Below are 23,954 nucleotides of genomic sequence, written 5' to 3'. Positions count from 1 at the left end.
CTAAAAACATTCACTTAATTCACTAGAAGAAAACAAGATAAAGTGATACAAAATAAACACCTCAACTATTAAAAATTTGTAGGTGAAGGCCAGGACCAACCTTGTTTGCCAGCAGGGTGGCAGTACGTGGATTATTGCCTCTGCCTGCAGCCACTGATAGCTCCACATTGAGGAAAACTTTCAAAATTACTATCAATAAATGCCATCTCATTCTAGTTTTAAACTCTCTGGTGTCCAGCTACTTTGTAAGAGAACTTTTCAAAACACAACAGTTCTATATAAATTTAATCTCAAAACTGCCAGTCAGTCTTGAATAATTTGTATTTGTCAAAGATTTCAAAAGTGCAATGGACAGAATCAGATGGTATTTTAAAAAGACCCTAACATCTGACATAGAGGATTAAAAATACCCAAACAAATGAAAGAAGAATAAAAAAAAGTGCAACCCTCCCTCTACTTCACATTAACTTTTATTGGGAAGACTTGAGCACGGCCAACACAAGAGAGCTGGCAGGACAGAGCAGGACATAGAATGAAGGGATCTCATTTTCCAGCACTAGCACTGATTTCCTCCTCGTGAAAGTGATCACATAACTATGGCCTCATTGGGAGTCAAAGTAATAACAGGAAAACACTTTATTGTGTAAAAGGTAAGGAGCGTTCTATACGTGACTAAAATGGAAAATAAATGGTGGTGTGGTGTTGCTCTTGCTACCAGCAGGACAGCGCTGCATTCCCAGAAGAGTTCTGTGGCTTGCTGTCCTACTGCAAGCATCTTTAATAGTGCACCAAGTGTTGGTTTGGTGACTACAGCAGAAGTAGAGGTCCATTTGAACAAAAATATAAAAAATAATCCTCTTATAAACAAACTTGGATCTTTAACTGGGGCCAAAAATCTGGTATTTATTTTAGTAGGCTTCTGTGATGCAGCTGGCTGCAATAGTTTTCAGATAGGAGCTGCTACTTTTGTTTTGCTAGTTTTAATTAAATTTGATCTCTGAACTGGCATTTCATTAAATAGTTTTCCTTTTTCTGATCTCCTTCCTCACTCTGTTTTGATTAATCAGATATGCAAGCAACTTCAGTGACCCAGACACAGCGACTCTCAATAAATAAACTCTGGATGAAACTCTTACACAGTCTGTACAAAGCATCATGAACAAGATTTAGACCCAAAATTTCCCAGCTTTTCTTGCAGGCACAAGCAGGAAGAATAATTTGAAAGATGGCTATAAAAAATGGTGGAACAGAAATGTCTTTCCAGGGACCCTTTTTCCTATCATTATCTGCTCCTGTTGGCACAAGTCCAGAGGAAGATGATCAGAGGGCTGAAGCACCTCTCCTGTGAGGACAGGCTGAGAGAGTTGGGGTTGTTGAGTCTGGAGAAGGGAAGGTTCTGGGGACACCTCACAGAAGCCTTCCAGCACCTAAAGGAGCCTACAGGAAAGCTGGAGGGGGAGTTTTTACAAGGGCATGTAGTGACAGGACAAAAGGGGAATGAATGGCTTTAAACTGAAAGAGGGCAGATTTAATTAGATATTAGGAAGAAATTCTTCACTGTGAGAGTTCTGAGGCACTGGCACAGGCTGCCCAGAGAAGCTGTGGCTGCCCCATCACTGGCAGTGCTCAAGGCCAGGCTGGATGGGGCTGTGAGCAGCCTGGGCTGGTGGAAGGTGTCCCTGCCCATGGCAGGAGGGGTGGAACTAGAAGAGCCTTAAGGTCCCTTCCAACCCACAACATTCTAGGATTCTATGATAATTTTTTCCCCAGCAAAGCAGCTTAAAAAAAATATAAACAAAATACCCACTGCCGCTAGTACCTTCCTTCATGTTATAAAATTAGCCATCTCTTTAATTTAATTTAAATTTCCTTTATCTAATTAATAGGCAAATTCTGTAGTACAGCATTACATTTTTCTTTTCCCATCTCAGGTAATTCTTTATTATTTTAGATAAAAAAGAGCAGAAATTGAATAATCTAAACAACATTGAAGCAACGCCTCCCCTTGACTTACAGTTGATCTCTTTTTATACATACAGGCCTTCAGAGTGAATAATTAAGAAGAAAGACTAAAAGTAGCAGCATGTAACTTTTTTTAGTTTGGAATACCAATCAGTTTTCTGCCAACCTACTTATTAAAATATTTAATGCTAAAATAAAAGACAAAATATAAATACCAATCCCAATGTGAAGTGAAAGATTTGAACTATTAGAGCCAAGGTTTCTGAATACAAATAATCTGCTAAACCAAACTCCAGGTACCCAAACTTGATAACAATAGTGTTCTGAATAACACCTTTAGCCATTGTACTTCCTAGCTGTCACGTATATGACGATCAGAATCACAAAGACTTCCAAAACAATAGGTAAATTTTAAAAAAAATTAAAAAAAAAAAAAAAAAGGAAAAAGCCCTTCAGTTGTAAAATTATTTAAAAGATGACTTCATTTAGGAAAACCAAGCAATTCAGAAAGTATCTGTGAGGAAGCCTTTATATTTGCAATTAGTATTGCTTTCTTTGGTTGTACAATAAACCACTGTTAATCATGCTGCCAGTGAACGGCTTCAGAATTAAGCAATGAACTCTTTATTCAAAAACTTAGGCTAACAAAACAAGACGAACATCTATCTCAACAAAACATCCTTTTCTCAAAAGTATTAATAGTGAGCAGAGCCCTCGATGCATCTTTTTTCTCCACTTGGAGGAAGATCTAGATCTGTTCATCTCTGGCTCTGAAGCCTCTGACAAACATCTATCACTATTAAAAAAAAACAGCTGGAAAAACTACATAATACAGTTGAGAATATCTGTGCTTTAGAGTACTCTCTGCTTTTCTTCAAGAAACAACTTATAAAGAAATAATCTGAGCAAATACTTAACAAATGCATGCAACTTCAATGTTAATGTTCTCCTGTATGCAAATCACAGATAGTAACATTTATGGAATTCATTTACTGATGCTTAGCAACCTGTACAGGAAATAAGGCATAGAAAAAAAATAATATCCAACTTCCACAGAAATATAACAGAAAAACAACAAAACCCAGGAAGCTGACATACAGGATTAACCCTTTACCAATCTGTTAAAAAGAAGATACCCCCTTTGCCTTCACTGGAGGCATGTGCACATAAACGGACAGGCTTTGATGCTGCCATTTTTTCCATGATGTTACTTCAAAGTTTCTGAAAAGCTAATTAAGGAAAAATAATTGTGTCTGTAGTGTTTATGCAATAGCACAGCTTTCCTTCACTGTTTATAATTTTGACTGAACAACAGACCTCAAAATCCAGCCCATGTCAGCTCTACTCAGCCGAGTCTCTTCACAATATGGTGTAGGACCAGTCGCAGAAAGCGCACCTCTCCTGCCAATGCCATGCCCCCAGCTCGGTGCAGCACACAAGGAACTGCCAAGTCCAATATCCAGAGGGAAACGTTTGCAGCTCTCTAACTTATATTTCAAAGGGATGAATCTGAAGGCAAGTACGAGGCAAGGAAGGCAAGGACAAGAGCTACCATTCACTGAAAAGTCTCCCATTAATGAAGGGGCCATGCTAAAAGATAAGTGCTTTTCAGTTTTGAGGTTAATTACAGTTATTAGCTTTTGATCTGTATAATTTTCACTTCTATTTTAACTGCCTAACTAGAACTCCCCTCTCTCAAAAATAAACTTTGCAAATCTTTTCTCAAAGGTACATTTATCAAGTTCACATTCTCCAATCACATATATATCCAAGACCTTCAGTGTACTGGAAAATCCTGCCCTTTTTTGCAGTTATTAAGGCTGTTTTCCAATATCCAATGTAATGTTGACTGAAGAATGCAGGAAGAAATGCAACCATTCCCCCAAGCAACTACATCAAGATCTGTTTGAAAAGGACATCACAAAGCATTGCTACTACATACACATGGATCATTGCTTCAGACACAACACAAAGCTTATTTTGTGTTCAGTAGGAATCCACTGCTAAAGCGTTGTGCATATAACACAACCATGAAAAACACACACGTTTTGAATATAGTTTCTCTTACACAGACCATGGTTGGTCTGCGTAAAACCATCACTGTATAAAATACCGGTGCGGGTTTTACATTTGATTCAGTTCTGGGATGCACAACAAAAATAAAGTCTAAAAACCTAATCCTTAAATATGGGAAACAGGAATATTTAGGCATACCACAAACCAGTTGGCAAAAATGCTAATCACTTTTATATCTATCCAGTACCTCTATGATTCTCTACCCCTACCATGTTTAAGAAAGACAACCCCTTTGCTTTTCCTTTCAGCTTGCATGTCTTGATTAATTTATAATCATTGGTGGCAGTTTGCCTGTTTTTAAGCAGAAAAATGCACAGGAAGCTTGTGAAGCTTTAGATGTTAATGAAGGAAATCAAGTGCCTCATCATGTAACACAAATCTGAACTTTTTGTTACATGCTGTATGATACTCCCCACTTACTCTGGGCAGTAAATTAACTTAAATTGAACCTCATGCTGATATCTGCCATCCTTCTTTAAGGCATTGTTGAATTCTATCCCTTGATATTTGCCATGACCTTTTCACAGTAACTACTGAATTAATTTTGATTCATTTTGATTGGTCATTTTTAAAGTTCTCAATATATGGTCATAAGCTGGCTATGACTTAACTTACCCTAGAGAAGATGGAGACGTTTGCTTTAATGAGGCATTTACTATAACATGGTTTGCAAACTTGAGGCATTAAAAGAATGAAAACCAATCTGAAATTGACACACAATATTTATACACAGATTACTTTTTATCAGTTCCACACACACCCCCCAAATAATTTCCTTCAGCTTGCAAGCAGAAAAAACAACACCTCAGGATTGTTGTATGTGAGCCAACTGCATGTATTTTATTTATTTTAATGGGGCTAATTAATAATGAAAAATAGCTCTCGCTACTGGGATTGCTAAAAAGGAATTTGTGACAAGTAAAGTTTGCTACAGGGCAGCTGGACTGTACTTAGAATTATTGTGCATGTTCACTGATTTCCATCACACATTTATAAAAATAAATGACACCACTATTAAGCAAAAGTTTACAAAGGCATGATGCCTGCAGTGCTTTGCTTCAGCAGAGCTGCAACATTTATCCCAGTAAACAGCTTTCCATTACTTTACACAGCAATACCTTCCGCAACAGTAGTGAGATTTTTATCTGTTTTGAAAAAGCAAGTCTTTAAGCTTTATCAGGACACTTGTAAAACTCTTCCTTAATTCAAGATGGCCTAGGACACCTTACTAAATTACTTTTAAACTAAAGCTTTTAAAACTAAATTAAGAGGTCTTTTATATGACTAAAACCAGAAGGAGATAAGCACACAGGCACGATGTTACAACCTGTCTTACTGAATCTTATGACATAAAATCTTACTTGTTTCTGTAATATTTTTAAGAAATATAGTAATACATGCAGCCTGGCCAAACACATCCCATGCTAAAAGCCTTCCATTTTTAAACTTCTTGGTTTATGCCTGAATTCTCAATCTTAGCACTGCCAGTAACTTGTGTATTTGTGTGTTCTTGCACACATAAGCCACTGGTATTTTGCTTAAAAGTTTATGCAAAAACCTGTCACAGTCTATGCTAATGTGTTTCTCTTAAGTTTTTTGAAGTAAAAAGCATGCATGAATATCAAAAAGCACACTGTAAATGATCGTTTCTAATCTTAGACATGTATCAATTATTCACTAGCTCGTTCTCCTTGTGCTTTATTGTATAGACTTCACCATGGCAACACTATTCTTCACTTCCTAGCCTTAATCAGTGAATCTGTAAAATAATATTAGATTTAGCTGTTGGATTACTTGATGTTGTACTTATTACACCATGAACACAGACATGTGTGTCTTATTACACCATAAGCCATACAGTTTCCAGGATATCATTAAACTTTCATTTGCTTAGCAATATTGAGACAGTACTTTTCTAAAAACTAACCAATTCCTCTTTTACTGCTAAGTATAAATATGTAGCTTTGAATCACAACCAGCAAAATTCAGAATGAAACTTAATGTCCAGATGCAATACCTGTCCTATGGCCTTTATAAAAATGGGAAAATTGTCCACCTTTCCAAACCCATAAATTTTAAAAATCACTATTAAGCTTTAGAATGAAACCACTTGCTTTCAGCAAGTATCTTAATTTAAAAATGTTGCACCTGATAGTCTTCTTGGTACTATACAATTTGCAGAAGATATGATTTAATTCAATGTTTTATTACCCCTTCTTCATGTTTTCTAGCATTGTTATATATATAATTTTGCATCTTATCAAAATAAATGCAACTTTTTCTAGCAGCTTTTGGACCAACTATTTGTCCTTTCCAGTGAGTTTCTTCTTCCTAATTTCTCTCTTCTTTCTCTCCAATTTGCTTTTTCTACACCCCTTTTTCCTGTGTTTCTCCAATACTCTTGATCCTGTTAAATTTTCACCTTCCTTTTGCTGTTCCATTACACAATCATACTTCCTTCCCCCTCTGGTTTGTGAGGATTGTTTATGGATCTCGTTAATCCAAAAGAGACATCTTTGACACCTTATGCTGCCCTGTTCCTTCCCTCAGCTTGTAAAGCAGAACAGCAAACATTTCATGTTTCCCCCACTCTTACACTTGCTTTTTCACAAAGGTGTTCAACTTGTGATATCTCTGCTGGGGTCTCTAGGGAGCACTGATCCAAGCTGTGCTTCTGAGCATATCATTAATTATCATCCTGGCAGCAATTCCTAAGGTTTCTTTAATATGTAAAAATCTAACTATAGTATTACCAGCACAGAAACAGTGATATACACAGAGAGCTCCTGGACCTTCCCAGTAAGTCCTTAATATTGTTCATCATTCCTTGTTAAAATGATTAACTGTATGATACTTCCTTTAAACATGAATTATCTTCACCACAGTTAAAAGGAAAAAAAAAAAAAAAAAAAAGCAGAATTCACTTTTCTGAAGGGGCTATCATACCACAGAAACTCCAAAAAAATCAGACATTTCAGAGTGTTGCAGTAGGATGGGTATTACCTAAAGACAAAAGCTGTTAGTGGTTCATGCCTTTATAGATCTGCAGGCTTTGGTGAACGTTCCCTTAAGGACTGGTATGATCATCAGGAGACTCTCACTGTGCCTCTCGAAAGTAAAAATAATCACCCTCGTACTGAGTGGGTTTAAGTCATCCCGTGACAGAGCTGAGCAAGCCACAGCAGTTTCCTTGTGCTTCTATTTCCTCCAAAATTTTCACTTGCAGAGTCCCACTAGGATCCACTTTCTTCCTACCTAGATCAATATACATGAAAATAATAGGGCAAACTGTGAAACAAATTGCATCAGAAGTTTTTTAATATTTTCACAGCCTCAGTTGTCAACGAGTATGTCCACAAACACAAGAGAAGAAAGCACAGCTGGCTGAAGCTACCTTCTCCAGGCAAAGAGATGATACTCAAAGCTTAGCATCAAGGCCCTGTGCACTAGCTCTTCACTCCTTCCTAGCGAGTCAACTGGCTGTGCTCGAGGCTAGCTCCGCTGCGGTGATGCCAGACAGCTGTGCGAAGAGCTGTGTGGGAAAGAGCTACAAAAAGCCTTCTTGGGGGTTTCCCTCTTTTGCCTGGGAGCTACGCTGAAGCTCAGTCTTGCCCTTGGTCCCTGCCTGAGCTATGCTCCAGGTATGTCTGCATCTGGCCAGGTGCCCGGACCAGCTGACTTGACCTTGGACTTACTTCATGACTGCAGGCCTGTCTGGCAAACGGTGCTGTCCGCTGCCCCTGGATACTGTCACCAGACCGCTCCACTCTTCTTATCTGGGTAGTGTGGGATTACGCTCTTTGTTGTCACCCTCGGCTGCTGGCCGTCTCCCTCGCACAGCAACCTCATCCTGCTGCTCCCTGACGATAGGGCTCAAACACACAAAAATACTAAGCCCACAGTAAGGGCATCTGATGTTAATGTCCTGCCTAAGAAAGCCACAGCCTCAAATTCCACTGAAAAACTTATGCAGTTATATTTAAAATACTTTTTCCCATCAACCAGTGACATCAATATGCCTCCATATTGTATTTTGAGCCAGCACGCACTCACAATACATGCAGTCAACCATAATTCTCCATATGCAGACATAAAACAACCAACCTTCAGTACATTGCACTGCTTTCAGACAGAAGCTGCTCCACCAGCAACAGAGGGCACTAGGTTTACGCTTGTAATTCAGTTCAGATGAACACACTGCAACTCCTCCTGCTTCAGTTTCTTTCCTCCTGCTCAAACACTGGCAAAGTCACTAATTTTCAGTGCTCTCCTCAGAGCTCACTGAGGAACCGCATGATCCTGACCACCTCCCACACACAAGGCAAACTTGAGCTCTTGGTTCAATTTCATCATTAATACACTAGATCGCATGCACACCAAACGCCCTCAGGAGCCAATTCTTGCCTCTCAGATACAAACCACACAATTTGCTGCAGCTGTGCAGAAACATAGATTACAACCCCACCAATGAAGTGCAGTACTCTTAAATCACAGTACAATTTGCAATTACTTCAACGAGGGAAAAAAGAAACAGCCCTTTGCTATGACTACAATCGTTTGAAGTGATGGTATCACAGCTAGCCAAGCTCACCTGGCAAACAGATCCCCATTAAGCTAATCACTGCAACAGGGGGATACTGCAGTTTGCTCTACAGGCTACTACATTAACCCCAACGCCCTGAGGCCATGACAGTGCCCACCAGAGAGGCTTCACAAGCCATACCAGAAGAGAAAAAAACATCATATACTAACGTGAGAATGTGTCCTGTGACACTTCCATAGAAACACTGCTGGAAGTTTATCAACAGAACTAAATTAGCACTTAGCACATGCTGTCCTCTTTGCATGAATACAATGGGCAAGCCCTATGTTTGTATCTGCTCAACATTTGGTAACAATCATAAGATGGATATAACACAGAGGAGAAAGTTTTCTTCCTCAAACTTCAGTCACTTTCCTAAATACAAGCTTTGAACAACTCCATAAATAGGGTATGACTAAAATACATCTTGCATTAATTGACTGTTTATGGCATAAAATTAGGATGATGTTCCAGAGCTTGAACTTCAATTGTCTAGACACCCATTCTAACTTTGATGCAAATGGAGAGCAGAGTAAGCCTACCTACACAAATTATACTTCCTAATTAAATTATAATGGTAATTACTCAAGCAAATAAGCAGAATTTTTTTATAAAAGCCTAACCACAGGAACTGATAATACTAACAAATCCCTTCTGAAAGTATTGAAAACTATCAGCATCCTGAAGTGAAACCTTATTGTTAAGCCTTGTCATAAAACTTAGAAGGAGTTAATTAAAAAAAAAATACAGAAAATACTTCTTTTAAGAAGAAAATGTTTATTTAAAGTAACAGCAAACAAAATAAACTGCCACTTGAAAATCTTTCCTTAAACAAACTTGGGTATTTGGACTTTGTTATGTAAAAAATGCTATGTTTGTTATCTTCTACTTTGAACAGCAGCCAAGTCTCAACAATGTCTTTATTCCAGTGGTAAGACTCCTATGGTGAACATTAAACAAGACTATGCGGGGAAGGGTTACTTTCCCATCTAACAATTTTTTTCATTGGACCAGCAACAAAATCCATAGGGCTTTCTGAATGTACATAGCATGATGAAGACTCACTATTGGTATTCTTCTGTTCAAATTGTAGAGCAATATTCTACAGATGATACTCAGAAGTGTGAGGACAAATAAAGCAAATTAAAGGGGACTTATTTTCAATCTTTATGAAAAAGTTCTAGATTAAAAACCCACCCACCTTTTGTCCCACCACAATCTGTACTATACATATTAACATACAAACAGTTATCAAATCTTTTAAACTGAAAACAAACAAGTCCAGATGGTTATTGGATGCAGTACCTCCTGGTTCTGACTGCTAAGATTAAATGGAAGTTAAATCAAAATAAAATAGTTCAAACTTAAAGATAGCAACACTATCTATTCAAAGACAGATATGACTACACTCCAAATTTTAAGATGCTTTTGATCTAAAAGATTCCTTGTCATGATAGACTGGATCTGGCCCAAACTGCTATTAAAGCTTAATGCACTCAGTGATGCTTAGTGGCAGTGCTCCTTCCAGCAGCAGTGAGGACACAGACAAATTTGAAAAAATCACAGTACAGCAGCCTGTATCTTAAAAGTTCATTTAATGATGTCCCTAGTCTCATTAAAAGCTTCTAAGTGCCATAAAATTTCTGACCTTAATATTCCCTCAAGATATTTCTGAGGACTTATTTTAGAAATCAATATGATTTTGTAGCTCTGAGATACTGTAACAGTTTTACAGCCTCTTATATGGCAGCAGGGGCTTGTTTCCATTGCCCACACACAAGCATCTCAAGCTGCTTGAGGTGCTGCAGCAAATCCTGGCCCCCAGGTGTCAACTGAGGAGGATACAGGTCTCACACAGGTGAAACTATGGCTACCCTTTACATGGTCTTGCTTGAGACAGCAAACGTACTTAAGACACTCAAATCTGTCGTCATTCATGTCCGTCAGTGTTGTCCCATGTGTCGTGTGTCCCCCGTCCCAAATACTGAAGGAATTTGGACATGCTTGAGGAAACACAAATGGTTTTGAAGCATCTAAGCTGGTAAATGGAGGCGGGGCAGGGGATGAAGACAGAGAGAGAAATTTGAACATATCAGCCTTAGATCATTTGGTTATATTTTGCATAAAAATTAAGGTGAGACCCTACAGAATTGCATGACGCAATATTACACACTAGTCAGTAACCAGAATGCCTATGATTAGCAACTTTAGCTTCTGGGTGTAATTGATATCCTCACCAAAAAAAAGAATAAAAATAAGTATTTACACAGAGATGCCAGAGTGAAATGGAGATCATAACAGAGTAACATTAAGAACAGAAAGTCCCAGAATCTACTTTTAACTTTCATGGATTTATGCACAGCTATGGGAGATGAGGAATGACAAATGCACTGCAACAGCTCTTCCCTCTTTGAGACTTGTGTAAACTAAGTTGGTCAGTTTATTGAAAGTAGGCACACTGAAAACATGAAGTCACTCAAATTATGCTAGGACAGAAAACATGGACTGAAACAGGTTGATCTATCAGTAATACCCATAGCTCTTCTTTCAGTTTGTGTGCTATCTACATGCAACTTACTGTATTAGGAAAGTTCATTAAATATATCAAAGATAACACGCTGAATATCAGATTGTGTGAAAAATTAATCATCAAAGTTTGGTTATTAACACAGTGCACATGGGCATAATGCACAGACTGTTCCAATACAACCGTAATGTTTTTTCACTTTGTGGATCTTCTCGCAGTGGCATAATTGCCAGGTCATAGTTGATTTAGCAAAAACCTTAAGCCATCAGAATTGCTGCTAGCAAAGAAACAATCATGCATCTGCAGTGTTGAGGAACACCTGGGCATTCTCGCTTTCCAACCCTTTATAAAAAAAAAAAAAAAAAGTCAAACAAAAGTAAATAATTGCATTGTCAATCTACATGCAAAATGCCAACGAGCCAAATATTATCGTCTAAAAGAGATAAAATGTGATTTAGCAAAAGATTCCAACAAGGACTCTTGACAGGCCAACACACATCCAATCCAACTGCTTACAACACTGGTCTAGCACGCAAACTCATAGCTACCGTATGGCAGGAAGAGCATCCTTTGCATCACTGTTCTTCTGTCCTTAGAGCAGCCCACCAGTGTTCAGTGATGTGCTTCTGCCTTGACCACAACCAGGTCTAGACATTGGAAAGCCATCAGCAGTGCTAAGAACTCTCATAGTAACACAGCAGGATGCCAGGCATTTGTATCCTGCTGTTGTTGGTATTGGACCTCTGATGCTTACAAGCAGCTCATACTTCAACAGTAATCATAGGAATCACTAAACAGTGACCAAATGGCAACCTTTTTTAATCCTGACAAATGCAAGAATGATTAAGTTACAAAGTAAAATAGGATCCCTCACAAATACCCCTATGAAGCATACTTAAGAACAGTTCAAAAGGGCATATGTTGGAATTAATTAATTACATGAATAATTTCTCTACTAGTCTGTATACAGCTTCAAACACATCAGCATCTGCCACCAGCAGAAAAAAAAAAAATATGCGTGTTGTATCCTCTCCAGAGTTGCAGCAGGAAGAATCATTAAGAGATGATGGTGGTGCCTCCTCAGACACACATATCTCAGGTACATCCCAAAATGAAGCTGCTATTTTTTCTAGCTAGGCTGTAGCTCTAGCACTGATATCTGCTTTTTACTACAGTCATGTATGATGTCTGGAATTATGCAGAACCCCCCAGCTCAAAATGGGCACAACTCTGCACTCCTCTCAATTTAGTCATTAATTCCCCAGGGCACGTGGCAGAGGTTACTGAGCTGTTCTTCTGCTAAATGAAGGCTTATAAGAAAACATTGAAACATTCTTCAAAAACAGTGATGTGGGTTCATCACCCCTCTCTGTCAACAGCATTCCAGAGTGTGGAAGCTCACAGCAAGAACACTTTGCCCACCCCCACCCTCAAAAATTAACTCCAGGCTTCATTAATCACAGAGCTCCCACTGAAAGGAACATGGGAGCTATCAAAATAGCTCATACAAGTGCTTCATCAAACCCAGCATGCTGTCTGTTCATTAGCCTGTAGCAGATGGTTTGACAGAAGGTGCAAGAAACTCGTCAGTGGACAATTCTGGATTGGGAAAGTGTCTTTTTTATTTGTTCTATCTAGTTTGCTTGTATTTTGAAGCACAAGGATTTATAGCAGAAAGGACTTAGAAAATACTGAATTTATATATTGCATGCATATATATTCTATTTAAGCATCTAATCTTTTGTTGTAGAAATATCAGCATCTTCTTGTTGCTCAGATATTTTTGTCAGTTAATTACATAAACAACACACCATCTAAAAAGAACTTCTTGCATACTTGAGGTTATTTGACTTCATAGACAGAACACACAATTCCCTTTCCTCATAAAGGCTAGTATTCTGCATATAGTTCTAAGTGGAAAAAGTTGAAAAGTGCCAGTCTTCTCAATCCTGCTTTATATGGAAAGTTTTCCAAAGCCTATTTATCATTGTTGCCAGCCTCCGACTTCTATTTCTGCTCTTTCTGGACAGCAAATGGCTGTATGTAAACAAGAGATCTTCCTGTCTTTGCTGACAACTAATTCATACGGTTGGGTCAGGAAAAACAGTTTTGGGGCCTATCTTATCTATTAAGCTATCAGCACAGAGGAGTATTGACTGTCATGTCTCAAGGGTGTATATGGATTTTATTTGATTCCTTTTGTTGAAGAAGTAGATCCTAATATATATCAACACTGACTATTACACAACACAAAGTTAATCAGAATCTTCTGTAATTTCTAGTAAGCACAGTAACCTCCCAAGCGTACTGATCTTAACGTTTCACCCAGCAGAGTATCACAGTACTCTATCAACAGGTAGCAGTTTCTTGCCTTTTGCACTCTTTCGCACACAGTTTTTATCATATAATAAAATACTAATCTATAATTTTAACCTAACATGACTGTTACTGTAATAATTCCACAACCCTACAAACTGTATGTAAAGAACTACCTGCCACAGCAACACTTGAATACGGCTTACAAGGCATATTAAAGATCTATCTATTCTTCCCTACCTCCCAGGGCAGCAGGGAAACCGAACCACCTACTCAACTTAAATCTTTAGAAACAGAAAACCAGCTCAGCCATTTCCTCTTTTCCTTCACCTTTTAAGAGTAACAGAAACGAGCAGCAGAGTCATCATATTATCGATTGCTTCAGGCATCATTTGAATGCTGCTGGTTTATAGATAGATTCAGTGGCCTAAGTACCATCAGACTTTCATCATTCACAAATTGTTCTAGAGTCCTGGAGGCAGCATGTGGATCCTCCCAAGGGACGGGACACAGATTGTTCAAAGAATGGAGACTCATTTGTGAATAGTGGGATCTTAGATGCTGCTACCATATACCTCAAAGCTAGGTGAATTGCTAGATCAGAATTATTAAGGGGGAAAAAAAAAAAGGCTCCACAGCAATTCTTACAAGGCAGAGGAAAGAAAGCAGTGATAGGAAAAAGACAGCATAGACATTACTTTAAAGATAATGAAAAAAAGGCAGCTACAGCAACCTTCCCTTCCCACAGTGTGTTTCCCTCCGCTAACAACTTTGACCATAGGAACTAAGGGAATCTTAGTCTTTTCCATTTTTATAATTAACACACATTAAAAAAAAAAAACAACAACAAACCAACAAACGACTCTTTAAATATGCTTATAAATTTAAATTGTAAATTCACTCAAAAATTTCTGTAGAAAGATGGCAAAAGCCCATCATGCCATCATATTATTATAAATAAATACCTGTATTTACACAGAACTTGCGCACTGTCAGGGGTAAGTACACGCTCTTGACTGTTCCTTTGGCCTTATATTCGTGTAAATTGCATTAGCATTTGCAGCTGAAACCCAGTGCAGACTTCAAATGGAACAGTCTTATTTCCCCATCCCATTTTTATGTAAGGTTGTTAAATATATAAATGAGAGAGAAGAAGAAACCCCCAAACTACAGCTTTTGGTCGCTGAAGTTGTATTTTATTAAAATACAAAAATGAGAACCTTAAACAATATATTGCACACAAGAAGAATCCAAGCTGATTTGTTGCTAGCTGACACCATTAAAAAAGCTCAAAACCAAATCTAACACATAACTATGTCCATGTGGGAACTGTTCTTTCCTCTGGACTTTATTTCCAACCCACCAATCTTCAGCTGCTTCCTAGGGAGAAAAATATCCATGTAGTCTCCTCCAAGGACTAATAAATCATTTAGAACAACTTCTTTTAAATAGCATCACTAACAAACTGGTATTTGCATAAGCTTTTACAGCTTTAGCTCCCTAAACCCCAAGCATTTATTTCCCCATTACTTCTGAGTCATGTCCACATCAAAGAACAAAAGGACAAGAAGCCCAAGTACCAAACCCCAAATGTCCTTACTGCTCACCGGTCAGCTTGCCCTTGGATCTGATTTCATTCTCTTTACGACAGAGCTGCTCCAGACTGAGGTCAGCTTAGCATCATGCCCATGTCCTGACCTGCAGACGTAGTGGTACAGAAGTAGCCACTGAGGACTGACTTCTGCTGGAGGCAGACCCACGCTCCTCTGCCTCCCAACCTCTACCTGCACTGCAGCTTCTGGCTTTCACCCCTTCCTCCTTTTCATTACACCTCAGAAGCTGCTCCAGTTGGACCATACCTTCCTCGAGGGTAACTGTCCTTCCCTCCTCCTTTCAGAAACATTCGATCTGACCCAAAAGACAACAGTCAAACCTAAATATATAGGCAGCTGTGCTCTCTTCCTTTTATGATGCGTCTTCCGTCAAATATACAAGATACTATATGTATACAAAAAATAGAAACAAATGATGTATTTTTACTTTCCAAGATGATATCAGTAAGCATTTTATGAGCTGCAGGAGCAACATTTCTGAAGGGCACCTGCTTGTGTTCTCATGAGACTACAGTAGACAGCCATACCCCATTTCCTTGCCGTGCTTAAGACTGGGGAAGAAATACCACTGCCGTATGGCTTACGTAAGCCTATGTAGTGATAGAAGGTCTTCGTTACACCTTCCAGTGTTACTTGTAAATAGGGAAAATCAGCCATACAAAATTCCCACATAGTTCTGACACTAACTGCTGAGACATACAATGTTTTCTACATTTCCTTCTCAAAAGATAAAATTTGAGAAGAGTGAAACATCAGACCTAGATGATTTACGACTAGAAAATTAGTTACAGCTAACAAATCATGCAATGAAATGTAAGAAGCTGTTCAAAAAGCTTTATATGAAATAGAATAACACAGACTCTTCTGAAGAATGTATTCAAATTAGTAGACACGGAGTTATATGCTGTACTTCAATCGGGACACTTTCAAAAGGCTTTACCTGCCCTCACTTCTCTTCCTCCTTAAATAGTAATTTCTCCCCTTTTATCCATTATTATGCTTTTCATTCAACCCATCTCTATCCAAATCTCACCCCCTTCAATGCCTTCACATCAATCTATCAGTTTTCCTTAATTTAGAAATTATGTTTATTTTTGCAACCTTCGCTTGTCCTTTTATATCACCCTTTGGGATTTCACTTTCCATCTCCTGTTTATACAGTACAACTAAACCATTGAGCATGTCAATATCAATAGTACACTTCCGAGTGCTGCAAGGTTCAATTGTGATTAATCATTATTGACAGAAAACAATTTTACATACTTCTTTCTGCAATGAAAAGAAACAGCATATTGATTTTCATTTGTTATGGGACAATTTCCTATTTGCATGCTAGGGATTAATTTCAAGATGAATTCTGTAATATGACTTCCAGACAAGATTGTTAAATGACATTGTAACAGGCCAGAACTGAAATAACGTTATCATAAAAACCATCCCTACTTAAACAGTCAAATATTATGTTGGCAGCATGTGACTCCACAAGTATTTTTAGGTGGAGAAGCAGGAGCTTTATATTTGTGGTATATGTTATTTCTGACAGATGCCCCAATGCCACACATTACTCTGCATTCCTTGTGCAAACTCTTGCAAAGACATTCAGGATATTAAGCTGTAAGATACACACTCATCAAAATGTCTTGCCAGAATAAACTGTAGCTATTACTGCTTTCAACATATCCATGAAAACTTAGAATTTATGAAAAAAAATATAATTAAAATGTAGGTGATGTTTTATTAAAAATAAACCTGTATTTTTAGAAGTCTACTGTTGACACTAGGCATTCCAAGAAATATTATCTGGTTTCAGCACATGTTTTAAAGTTCTCGTACATGAACAATTTCCTTTTTTGAGATATATCTCTTTAAGGAGAGCATCAGAATCCCAAGTACTGCAGAATAATTAAAATACAGATTTCAGGTCTGCTTTGCTAAAGCTAAGAAGCTTACGTGATCATGAGGTCTGTGAAAATCTCTCTGTTCCCCTCCCAATAGTTTTCAACTGCTTGGCAGATATTACTGATTTTTGACAGGATAGCGACCTCAAAGGTAGCTAAATTGCTACATGCTTTACAGAAACAGATGGCCAAGTGAAGAACAAGCTTCTGATGAAGAGTTCCAGTAAATGCTCTGAATGAGATAAAGGCTAGAGTATGGATTCATGTCATATTACACATTAGCAGAGAACACAGGAAAAACTACGATGCCTTCAACATAGTAAAACCGTTGTATCACAATCAGATGAACCGTAAGATAAAAATTCATAAGCAAATGAGCTTTACTAGCTCCAGACTTCACAGGAGGACAGGCTTCCTGTTGATGATTACAGTTAATCAGGAGACAGAAGAAATAGGCAAATATAATATGAAAGATGCAGATCGTTATTTTCTTTTTAATTATAAATCTTCTAACAAAGACTGTCAAATGAAACTTTTAATAACCAGAACAACTTCCCTCTCAGAACATGTATTGCCACAAATATCTCAAATGAGTAAGGCATACGACTTTTTATGTATATAAAATAGAGAATCTTAAGGTAGTGAAAATGTTCACGTAATAATAACCAAGTTGAAAGTGCATTTGTAGTCTAACCAAGACCATTAAACAATTTCAGAACAAATTCTGAGTAAGTTAATGCATACAACTTTTCTTCCAACATTTCAAAACTCATCACACTGGTATGGGGAAAAAAAAGGAGAGACTGATGATTTCTGTGAAGTTTTTAAAAATTACTTGTTTAACAGTAATGTATGAAATTACCTGCTTAAGAAAAATCTACACTGCTATAGTTCAATTAAAAACAATAGTTATGTTACTTGTCTCTGATTTCACTCTCAGCAGCAGCATTAACTGCAGGATCATTTATGGTATTTTATCACATGCACAGAGGTTAAAGTCATGCTCTTGCTCAGCACAGTAAGGTTGTCACTCTAAACAAGTAAGCCTGACTCTACCGTAAAAGAGAATCGGCTTGCTTTCTGGAAGCATCAGTTTGTATTTTCTTTACACTAAGTACAAAAGTGTAGCATTTTTTTCCAAAGAAAAATAGCATCTATGCAAATTATTTTTGCTTTTGCATAGATTTAGATTTTTAGTAAAGACATCTGAAAGGAAATATTAAGTAATAAAAAGGATATAGCAGCTGATTTCATCCCTAAAATGTAGAAACACCACCCAAAACTCCACTGTGTTGTTTTTATACAGCTTGTCAGGTACACATATGATGATCACAGTGGAAGTCCTGCAGTGAATGAATACAGGTGCTCTGTTCCCAAATAAAGCCTTCCACAAGTTGTTGTGCAAAAAGCCTATCTTTGAACACCAATTCCTATCTAAATAAGAATACACCTAGTATTCAGTTTAGAAGACAGCAATATCCTATAATACTGCTGAATGTTTTCTGCTCCCTTGCCAATTCAGCATACAGAAAAGTTCTATCTTCCTCCAGAGAGGTGCTCTGGTATGGAATCCTATGCCAAGTTTAAATGCCCTGTCACGTCCTGGTCTGGAGGCCTTGCAGCTTCTGCTTCCAGACAAACCACATACTATGATGCAAAGAATAAAATAAATCCACATCCTAACAATCACTCATTTACAATGATGACTGATACTTGTACTTAAACTCCTTTCCAAGTCCTTTAATTAGCTGTGCTCTTATGTAACTGCAGTAAACCAAGATTGTCTACCATGAAACATGGGCTAACATAAACATGAAACATAAAATATTAGCCCATGTTTCATAGGCATTAGTAACACTATTTGTATTGTCACATGCTTGTTCCAGCTCATTTAAAAATATGATGAGGGAATTCTGAGAATCTTTTTTTCTAAAGTAAAAATTTTCAAGAACTGAGTCTTAAGTATGAGAGCGAGCGCGTACTATGTTTTTACCTCCATACTTTCAGACGTTTGCCTGAAAGATCTAAGGAGACTTCTTGGTTGACATGGACAATATACAAAATGTCAATATAAACTATGATTTTTACCAAGCTTATACTGGGGAAGAAAACTTCAATTACCAGGGACAGAAATCCAGGTTTTAAATTTAGTTCTCACCTCCTGTGACTGTAGTCACCAAAAATTCTCCCACCGTTTGTTTCTCCAAGCAGACACTGCCATCTATAGCAGTCTCCTGCTATTAGATGCTTGCAGCAATGCCTCCAACAAACAGTGGTCACGTTGCAAACATAGTCTGTTCTGTGGAAAATGGGTTTGGATGATATATTAGTACAAATATTAGTGACTGATCACTTACTAGTGGAACTGCTATGGGATTAGCACAGCAGCCTACTGATCTGTGGGATTAGCACAGCAGCCTACTGATTTCTAGTCTAGGAGATGTAACCCTTGGGCAGGAGCCATGGCACTCCTTTCAGGGCCAGTTTGGTATATGTATGTAATTAATGGATTTCCTTCTAGAAAAAAGAAACATAAAAGCCATTCATCTCACACAGCAGTTGAAGGAACATTGATTTGGAACAGCACTCTGCAATTTCAGTCAAAGTTCAAACATGTAAGTCCTCAAACGTAGCACGGAGCCTGTCAAAGCCCATGGAAGGATGCTGCAGAATTTCACCAGCAAACTGTAAACCTTTCAAAACTCTCCACTGGGCTGCATACAAAGACTATAAAGTTCAGAAAAGCCAGCAAAAATTCCTAAGCAACACCATAATGAAATATATGCTTAGCTTCACAGGTATTCACTGAATACTACTAACTGGTACCGTTCTAAGACATATTACTTTGACGTGTTCATAAATACATATTCACACAGAACACAACTTACTTCTACCAGAAGCCATCAACATCAGGAATCTAACATTATTCAGAAATGGGCTCAAAGAATAAATGTGAGATGATAAGCATCCCACATTCAAGATGATACTGACACTGGAACTGAGCAATATTCAGAAATACACAGTACTATAACAATGCTTCCCCCTCTGCTTTTAAGCCAAGCCCATAGCTCAGGAGACACAATTAAGCACATACCAGGCTAGAGGGTCATTTCAGACTTCTTTGTTGTCTGTTGGTGCCATTTATATATAAAATACTTGAAGACTCACTAAACTGCCATTGGAAGACAAACTTCACAAGTTTCCGAAGTCCAAAATAAAAGACCTAATTAGCAAACATGGCCACAGTCTCTTATTTCAATTCCACAGGAGAAGCTGAGATACGCACCCCAGACCATCCTACAAACTGGTGATAATAGGATTCTCTGAGAAGCAGTTTCTGTTCCAGACCTTCCTCCAACACAAAGAGAAAAGGAATTCACAACTGGGCAGGTTTCACACCCAGGTAACTGTTCTCACCACTGCAGTTCAAAGTGTGTGTGTGCAGAAGCACCTCTCTTCCTCGAATGCCATGTTGGTCCTAATCATTGAAACTGGTGGAAAATATTCAGTGCATTTGGCCTCAGTCTGTAAAGAGCCTGGCATCAACCAACCAAACAAAACCCCTACATAAACTAGCTGCCCCCTCAAATCAGCCACAGATCTAGACTAGCTACTTGTATCAGCAGCAAGTATGACCAAAATTACCATAATTATGCATAATAGCATCTGAAGAGGTTATTAAACATTATTTGGGTTTTAAACCAATTCCAAACTACAAAGCTTCGGATTCACCTTGAACATGGGATGCAAATTATATCTCCACATTTGTTCTTAAAATTCCTACTAAGGCATCTGGTATTAGTCATTTTCACAGACCCCAGGTTTAATTTAGCACAGTCATTCCAACACTCAGTCCTCCAGGCCATAAAATTGAAAGCATATGAGCTGCATGATTAAATTCTGTCCTACAACAGTAATATTAAAGCTAGTGGCAGCCTTTCTGTACACACTACAATAAGCAAACCATTCATGAGTCGAACAAGTGCATTCCCAGTGTTATGTTCTTCTCCAAATTCAGACTGAAATTTATTATATGAATGACTGCTATCTTGGTCTGTTTGCAGACATAAGATAAACTCCCCTTCCAAGATTTTGATCTTAGCAGTCCAAGATAAACTGTTTCATCAACAAAGCAAATCATTCTCAAATACTGTCAAATCAAATAAAGCCTTTATACACACACACCCCCAAAAAAGTTTTACTTTATGGAAATGTAATGTGTTAGTTTATTAATTTTACCATAACAACATGCTAAAAGGAGACTAATACAGACTGGGAAAAGCATAATCAAAGAGGTCCACTTTGGAAACAGAAAATATCTTAAAATCCCCAAAATATTAGCAGTGGTAAAACTTAAAATCTCAAATATATCATCTAGAGTTCAGTGAGCCTGCAGAAGAGATTTATACATGTCAAGAATATCTAAGACTCACATAGGCATTACAGGACTAAATAAAATAATAATAATAATTAAAAAAAACCACACACACCAAAACCCAAAACAAACCCATACATTTGATTTCTTCCCGAGTGGAAACATACTACAATTAATACAAGCCAATGAGCGTAACTGTCAGGTGTTCCCATTACTATAAAATGGCAGATGCTATCTGCAAAAGTAAGTTAAATTATTTATCGAACTATTCCAAATATCATCAAATTCAGTGCAGCCAGCCTTCAAATTACTTCTAATAAATAATTTGATATGGCTTTAATGGAAAGCATGAGTTAGTCAGAAGCATTGCTTTTAAGCAGCATCATACTAATGTTTTGAAATTCTACCCAGACACATCCAGAAGTGACATGCTACAAATCACATTACAAATATATTCTCCTGTTTTTAAAATATTACCAACAACACCCAAGAATTTATGCAAATTAAGAAACGGGTAATTTTGGCAGTCATGTGTCACAATGAAGAACATGAAGATTTTTTTATTCTGCACAATGTAAAACCACTTTTTTTTCCTCCTGAACAAAAAAAGGTGCCCACATCATTTACCACATCAACAGCATCATAAATATTAGCCAGAGCCTCTCCAGAGCATTAAACAATGCCTATACAGTACAAAGGCAACTTCCCAGTAATAACACGTTGTACGGTATTGTTCAAGGCACATCCCTTCCCAAGGAATATCAATTTCAAGATTAAAGCCAAAAAGCTTTCCTTCTATTAAAGTGACTAGACTCTGTCATTCCAAGAGACTACATGACACTATTAATGGTGAAAGGACTCTAGCAAAAGTTAAGAGCAAACTGTCTCAAATTCAGTTTAAGGAACACAAGGCCAATGACAAGCAGAGGTGGGCAAATTATTTGAGATATTTATTTGATATAAAAAAAGAAAACAACAAATAGTCTTCATAAGGTGTTTATGTATTTTAAACTAATATGCCAATCTGCTATTATCCACATTCAAATAGGAAATGTTAAGCAAATGCTTGGGAAAAATAAATTTCCAATTTATGAGAAAAATCTCTAGCAATTATACTTAGAACGTTGTCATGAAACAATCAGCCCTTTAGTCCAAAACACTAATGTGGTTTCTACTAGCTTCGAGAACTACAGATGCACATGACTACCAACACCTGTGTATGGATGCAAGGTGCACAGTGGCAGGATAAGAGGAAACAAAAACAAATTGCAACACAGGAAATTGGTATTAGATTAAGGAAAAAAAAACAAACACACACCACAAAAGTGGTCAGAAACTGGCACCACCACAGCCACAGGGACTGTGGAACCTCTGTCCTTGGAGATGCTCAAAATTCACCTGGGCAAGGTCTGAGCAACCTTATCGAACTGCATCTGCTCTGAGTGCGGGTACAGGACTAGATGACATGCAGAGGTCCTTTCCAATCTAAAATACTCTACAATTTTAAACTTTTTTCTTAAAATCCCTTTCCCTGTTGGAGATAACACTTTTCCCTTTTCATTTACACAAGTCTCCCATGTATTTGTAGTGGTTTTAAAACAAAAGTCAGAATTCTCCTTTGTAAGCAATCATGATGAGATCCTTGGTACAAATTATGTAGTATTACACACTTGGCACAATAAGACCCGTTTATTTTATGGTGGTTCTGTCACCAGAATCAGCTGAGATACAGTAGCTAAAACAAAAGCAGAAGATTAAATAATAAACAACGCTGATCCTTGCAGCCCATTAGCACTCTTTCAACCTGCATCACCCACATGTTGCGGGCATTCCAGAGAGAAGTGTCAGGGCAGAAAATTAAGGAAACTGACCAAAAAAAGCTCGAGTCACCCTATAAAAAGTACTGCACGAGTCCGGTGTGCATTAGATCTCACATCCCCTGCCGAGAACACACTGCGGAGGACAAAGCCGTGAGTACCTTTGTTCACGTGCTCCAGGGGCGACCTTAATGAACAGACACTGAAAGCACCTGTGGGTATTAACCGTCCCACAGTTGCCTGTATCACTGAAACAAAGCTTTTTCTCTAGAAAAACGGGTGGGTTTGGTTTTTTTTTAAAGAACCAACCAAGCACCACGAGGCCTCCCGAACCACTTTCTTTCCCACTCCTTCAGTAAGAACCGTGCTATTTTTAAGATGCATTGAGCTGAGAGGCACAGCTAAAAATAAGTTCGCTGCCGTTCAGCGGGCCGCTATCCCTCCACACAGCCGCCACCGGCCGGACAGCCGGGCCCGGGCCCCTCCGCGCCGCGGGGCTGCCCCAGGCGGCAGAGGGGCCGGGGCGGCAGGTGGGGCGGCGGCTTTGTCTCCGATCGGGCGCGGAGCGAAGGCGGCGGCACGGCGGGCGGCCGCCGGCTGGCGACCGGGCTCTGTGGAGCGGGCGAAGGGGCGCGGGCGGGCGGCTGAGGGGAAAAGGGGGAGCCCCCACCTCACCGGCATCCCCGAAACTTTCTTCCGGGCCGCGAGGGAAGAGCCGACGCCGCAAGCCCTCGGCGCGGAGCCGGGGATCGCCCGGTGTCCCCGCCTCTCCTCGTTAACCGGGGCGC

General features: G+C 38.6%; 1 protein-coding gene across 1 annotated transcript in view; it reads right to left on the bottom strand.

Annotated features, from left to right (window-relative positions):
• The window catches only part of RXFP2 (relaxin family peptide receptor 2), a gene marked incomplete at its 5' end in the record, with an annotated part of 76,856 nt that overhangs the window by 6,557 nt on the left and 46,345 nt on the right, over positions 1 to 23,954 (bottom strand).

Source organism: Falco punctatus, assembly GCF_963210335.1.
Source record: "Falco punctatus genome assembly, chromosome: 2".
Lineage (NCBI taxonomy): Eukaryota > Metazoa > Chordata > Aves > Falconiformes > Falconidae > Falco > Falco punctatus.
The sequence above is the reverse complement of the archived record's forward strand: the minus strand, read 5'-3'. Positions and strand labels throughout refer to the sequence as shown.